The sequence below is a fragment of the Triticum dicoccoides genome, chromosome 6A, assembly GCF_002162155.2.
Source record: "Triticum dicoccoides isolate Atlit2015 ecotype Zavitan chromosome 6A, WEW_v2.0, whole genome shotgun sequence".
In the NCBI taxonomy this organism is placed as follows: Eukaryota; Viridiplantae; Streptophyta; class Magnoliopsida; order Poales; family Poaceae; genus Triticum; species Triticum dicoccoides.
This window is the reverse complement of record NC_041390.1, coordinates 478,176,215-478,182,895: the sequence shown is the minus strand read 5'-3', so window position 1 is coordinate 478,182,895 and position 6,681 is coordinate 478,176,215.

Here is a 6,681-nt window from a genome sequence, read left to right as displayed (position 1 = left end):
GACCCCGTGGTGTGGAGGGCTGGATGAACAGTAGACGGTGGAGGGGTGCCCGCGGAGGTGTGGTTGAACAGGACCCCATGGTGTGGAGGGCTGGATGAACAGTACATGGTGGAGGGGTGGTTGAACAGTAGCCGATGGAGTAGCGCGCGGTGGAGGCTAGATGACCAGGAGCCCGTGGAGGCTGGAGGAGGTCGACGGCAGGCCGTGGAGGCTGGAGGAGGTCGACGGTGGAGATGAACAGTATCCCGTGGAGTCCTGTTTTGCGGTACGGCACACCCCTCCCGATGAACAGGACCCCCGTTTCGACCGTAGGAGGTCCGTTTCGTCCGTTTTGCGGTACGCCACACCCCTCCCGATCAACATGACCCCCGTTTCGACCGTAGGAGGTCCGTTTCCTCCATTTTGCGGTACGCCACACCCCTCCCGATCAACAGGACCCTTGTTTCAACCATAGGAGGTCTGTTTCCTCCGTTCTGCGGTACGCCAGGCCTTGTTTCCATCGCCTGTTCCGTCCAAGCCCTCCCGATGAACACAACCACACATTCCGTTCTGACCCAGTTGGTTGGCTCCCACGCGTTCTGTTGCCTCCCGATGAACACGACGCATTCCGTTGCCTCCTGATGAACACGACGCATTCCGTTGCCTCCCGATGAATACGACGCAATCCGTTGCCTCCCAATGAACACGACGCATTCCGTTGCCTCCCCATGAACACGAGCATTCCATTGCCTCCCCATGAACATGACGCATTTCGTTGCCTCCCCATGAACACGACGGCGATGCTGTTTCTCCGTTCTGACCTAGCCATGTACACGAGCCTTGGCTGTACGTATGCGCGAGTAGGCGTTCGAGAGGCCGCCCGTATGTACACATACGTGGCCGTATTTTCTTTCTTGCACCCTGGCCGCTGTACGTACGTGTACATGCTACGTGCGAGCCTCTACTACGACACGTGCACGCCTCTACTACGACACGTGCGCGCCTCTACTACGACACGTGCACGCCTCTATATCGACCAGTATGTACGTACACGTTCGCGACCAGAATGACAACGCTACGTACGCTTCGACCAGGTGGGTCCCGACTGTCAGGCACTTCCTTGCCTGCGAAGATTTAGCTTGTGGGTCCCAGCAGTTAGGGGGGCGAATCGGTTTTTTTCCCGGACGCACTTCCTTGCGTGCGAAGGTGTAGCTGCTGGGTCCCAGCAGTCAGGGGGGCAAATCATTTTTTTGCCCGAACGCACTTCCTTGCGTGCGAAGGTGTAGCTGGTGGGTCCCAGTAGTCGGGGGCGAATCATTTTTTTTTCAGGACGCACTTCCTTGCGTGCGAAGATGTAGCTCGTGGGTCCCAACAGTCAGGGGGCAAATCATTTTTTTCGCGAAATATGGTGGCCCGTCCGGTGGGTCCCCGCTGTCAGGTGGAGGAAAAATTATTTTTCACGTAATAAGGAGGCACTTCCTTGCGGCTGTCATGGACCTAGCTATCAGCCTCTCCACGTACAGTCCACGTCCGATGGAAGTCGTTCCTTGACCATGTTGACCACGCCGCGCCGAGAGCACCAGGGCGATGGACGACGGTGAGGCCTAGGAAGGGGACGATGCGGAGCTGGGGAAGACGCGGCAGTGGATGCACACGCGGAGAGGAGTACGAGGGTTCACTGGTTCAGTTGCGCTGCTGTCGCCGCAGAATAACAAGGGGTGTGGGTGAGTGGAGGGATGGCCTGGCCAGCGGTGAGAGTAGTAGGGGGAGGTGAGGCCTCCGCGGGAGCACAACCGGCCACGAGAGGCAGGAGCAGGCGGCACGACCGGCGCTGCTTTGGGCGGCTGGAGCAAGAAGACCAGGGTTGAAAAAGCACCACGGCCGTTGGATGGACATCGTACGGTCACTGCAGCTAGAATCGTTTATATTGACTAAGTTGACAAAGCCCTTGGTACGTCAACTTACTAGGCCCACAGGTCAGCTTTCGAAACGGTGCGCCCCAGATGTCAGGGGGAGGAATCATTTTTTGGGCGGGTGAAGCTAGAATATCCGAGGTTGAAGAAGAAGCATGGCATACGTTGGATGGACATCCAACGGCCACTGCTGCTAGAACCGTGTGTTGACTATAAGTTGACAAAGCCTTGCATACGCGTCAACTCTATTTTTTTAGGGGACACGTCAACTTAGTAAGGCCAGAAGTGTGTGGCAGAGAACTTATAGCCCATTTGAGATTTGTAAGAATGTGTAGCCCATTTTTGAATTCTAATGGAATTTACTATAGCCCATTTACAGTTTGTTAAAAGTACAGCCCATTTCAACCAACCGTTCAAAATAGAACTCAATAAAATTTCCCACATTTTGATGGGATTCAAAATATTTTTATCCCAAAATTTCTAGTCAGATTAAATACAATTTCAATATAAATTTATATTACGTAAAAATCCAACGAAACATTGTGCTCGCAACAATTAATGAAATTAAAATTCTCAATATCCAAAAATAATATTTTGTAAAGTAATCACGTGTTTGGTGCATTTTTTATAGTTACTGCCCAGTTTTTATAGTTACATCCCATTTATTATTTCTTAAAGCCCATTTTCTTGTTAAGCCAAATGCATCCCTCCTAGGAAAGATTTGCAGCCCAGCAGGGCAGAGAATAACAACTTGACCTTGCCTGGGTATTCCTAAAAAAAGTATAGCTGGGCTAGCCATTTTCAGCTTGAAAAAAATTAATATCTGGGCTGGATATCTGGCCTGGGCTAGATGGGCCACAGCCCGCCCAGTTAATACCTGCAGCGATGTTTTCGTTGTTGTTCAGAGGAGAAAAAATAATATCTGGGCTAAACATCGAAAAACTCTGCAGTGCTCACACCTCACAAACACAAATATTGTTCGAGATGCTTGGTCCCAGCTGTCGGCCGCTTCTTGTGCAATTTTCTCATTTATTGACTACTACATAGGTTGACAATGGTGTGGGACCGTGATGTCAGGAAACCAGGAGGAAGCAAAATAAATTGTAGTTATATATATATATATATATATATATATATATATATATATATATATATATATATATATATATATATATATAATAAGGAGGCACTTGCGTACGTGAGGCTATGGACCTGGTGGGTCCCCATTGTCATTCTCTCCAAGTAAAGTCATCTCCTCGCCCGCGCGCGCTTTCTGCCTGAAACAGTCAGCGCTGCCCGCCTCGCTTCCCAGTGCAGGCGATTGCTCTGCCTTCAAACGACACAAGTGCCGTCTGTCCGTCCATCTGCCGCCCACATTAATGATACGCGGTTGTCGAGGTGGCTACTCCGGCGCCACACGTCCGTCCCTCCGCCCGCCCGCCATTGCTATATAAACTGCTACGCCGGCCATAGCCGCAGTCATCCGCATCCGTTCCCTTTCTCCTGTCCACGCCACTACTGCCCACCATGGCTTCCTCGCGCTCCAGCGCTCTTCAGGACGAGCGGGCGATGGACCATAAGGAGATGGCAGCCATTGCTGCTGACCGGCTGGTCGGCAGGCAGCCGGAGGACGACGACGTCCCAATGGAGAACATGGTAGTGGACGATCCGGCGCCAACCCCCTCCTCCGCGCCATCCTCGCCAGTGCATTGCACCATGACCATCAGTGAGGCCTGTGCCCAATATATGGACAGGGTGAGGCAGATGCGTGAGGAGCAGTTCTAGGAGGCGCAGGCCGACGCTGTCTACAACCACCATCTCCTCCAGGAGCACCTGCAGGCGGAGGAGCAGATCGCCGAGGAGCGGGTGGAGCAGGAGGCGCTGCTTGACTCGTACCGCTCCGCCCGCAAGGGCCGCCTCGAGTGCTGGCGGTACTGCATGCGGGTGGCGGAGGCTGCGGCCGACTATGAAGAGGCTAGCAAAGAGGGCGATGAAGCGGGCAAGGTGCTGTTTAGCGAGACCGAGGACGAGGCAGAGGACAATGCCGGCTCCGACGAGTCCCCGCTCCACTGGCATCAACGAGGCCCTGCTCCGTAGAGGCCCCGCGATGCCAACAACAAGGCAGAGGACACCGCCGGCTCCGCCGAGGCCCCGCCCCGCCAACAACGAGGCAGAGGACATCGCCGGCTCAGCCGAGGCCCCACCCTGCCAGCAACGTGGGGGAGGATTTCCACCGCTCCGCTGAGGCGCCGCCCGCCGGCAACGAGATAGAGGACATTGTCGGCTCCGCCGAGGCCCCGCCCCGCTGCCAACGAGGCCGCGCCACACAGAAAACGAGGAAGAGTAGAACACGGTAGGTCGCCGCTGCTTGGGTCCAAGTAAGGCCACTGCTGCTACCCTCCAGTTGAAGCCAAGCTAGGCGGGTTGGCCATTGACGGCCGGTTAGCTTCTTGGCGGCGACGTGGAGTCGGAGAGCTGCGCCGGAGAAGAACGCTGCTTCTACTTAACAGCTGGTGCAGTTGGCTGACTGACATGTGGGCCCAACAGGCCACATGTCAGTTATGCAACTGCACCCGCAGTTAAGTCACTAAAGCTTCTGTTCGGCTCAATGGGACACAGGTGGGTAGCTTCGGTTAATTAATTATACCTCCAGCGCACCCCTTTTTAGTTGAAGAATGTATGAAATGTAATGAAACCCGGCATGTTTATATGAAATCCGACCGTGTATGAAAGAATTTATTTCGATTAGTTCGAATTCCTGTATCACTGGCATTGGATGAACTTGCAAAACAATATGTACTAGCATTATTCCCAGGGTGATCACCTCGTTTGCAGCAGTTTCACATGTACTCCCTCCGGTCCTTTCTAGTCTGCATACAAGTTTTGTCTGCCGTCAAAGTATCTCTACTTTGACCAATCTTATACAAAAAAGTATGCACTTTCACAATGTGTGAAGTAAAAAGGAACAGAAGGAGTACAAAGAGTTTGAGCAGCTTTTTAGCATTTCTGTACATTGCAATCAAACACACAGGCCTGGCAATTCATAGAGAACATTCAAAACAATCGATGATTATGCATCTCAGTGACTCACATGTCAGAGGCAATATTTACTTCACAACTAAAGAATAAAGAAAAAAATGATCGACGTTGCTGACAGCAAAGGGCGTCCGATTCGAAAATATCAAACGCATGTCTTGCTAAAATCAATGAGCAAAATTTGACAAGGTTGTCCCATTCCAAAATATCAAATGCCTACGATTGTGGAATGGGCAGGGTTTGCCATCAGTTCGGACATTGACATGGCACCTCGTGCTAAATAAACTAGCTGTTCTTTTTGTGCAGTTCCACCAAAATCAACCAAATTCGCGCATAGCTTGTATGATTTCGCCCTTATATGTTGCAATGCCTTGAACTTATCGGCACCTGCTTTCTTGTGGTGGAAATGAATGATTCGATGTATTCATGAATATTTTGTGCAGTTCCCATTGAAATCAAGCTGAGCACCCCTGTTTGCACAAATACAAAAAGTGATTAGTATAAAGCAAACCGTACTATGAATTGACAGTTTCAACAGGCGCATACATGGTCCATGTAGAGCACACTTTTAGAAAAATGGAACTCACCAGAAAGAATCCTAGAACAACATTGTACTCGCGCATCACAGCAAAAAAATGGAGATTTGTCAGTCCTTCTAAGCTGAAGTTAGTTTGGTCTTGTGGGGAGTAATGTAACCATCCTTCAACTGCTCCTTCTGATGAGAAGATAGACATGGCTTCTTCATCCTGGCATAATCGTAACTAGTCACTTCACGTACTCCATATTCTTCTTCAGAGGAAGATGATCCTGTTGTGCAAAGACAAGAGGACTACTAAATGCTAGCATCCCTGTTTGCTCGAAAAAAGGAAAGGAAATATTTAAAACAGCACAGATGAAGCACTTCTCAAGGACAATACCACTTTTTCATGATAGTATCTAAACAGTAGCACAACACCAATAGAGATGACAAAGCTCAATCATATGGATGAAATCAATGGGCGAGTACCAACCTTTGTCAGGAGGCTTATTGTGTAGAGCATACAGATGAAGCACTTCTCCGGAACCATCTGTTGCTATCTACGGTGGTGGCCATGCTTACTATATAGTCCTCGATTAGTTTAATGTTTCCAACATCTTCTTGTGCAGTTCCACTAAAATATATGGTATCTTCAAAGAAGATCCCTATTTGCACAAGTAGAGATAATTACATATTACATTAAGAGTGGCATCAAATCAGTGGCAAAACAATTGCTCGTTCCAGCCATAGCAATAAATTAAGATGCAAAACTATATCATTACTTGTGTCATCATAGTTCCAGTGCTTCATTACAGCACCGAGAGTTGATTTTTGTTTTTCTTCCACTTGTTCTTCCCCTTCATCACTTGGTTCGATAACAGACAAGCTTCGCCTTCAATGTGAGATTTGGCATGTCAATTAGGCAGCACAAGTATAGTACTAAACTTAATTTTCTGATGAAAGTGGAAAAATACAGGCCAGCAGTTGTGAAATATCCTTATCTTACCTCAATGGGATATCACGGTGCACAAATAGATTGGAAGTCTTGTCTCCATTTGTGCAGTTCACTAAAATCAAGCAACATTATCATACAAGTAGCACAACATAAGAAAGCACACTACAGAATCATGTGAAAGAAGGCTAGTATTGACCTCTCATGATGCGGAATTCAAACAACTCACAAGAAGAAGATCTGAACCAAATTTGCCTTAGTGGATAGGAAGTAAGATCTCCTCT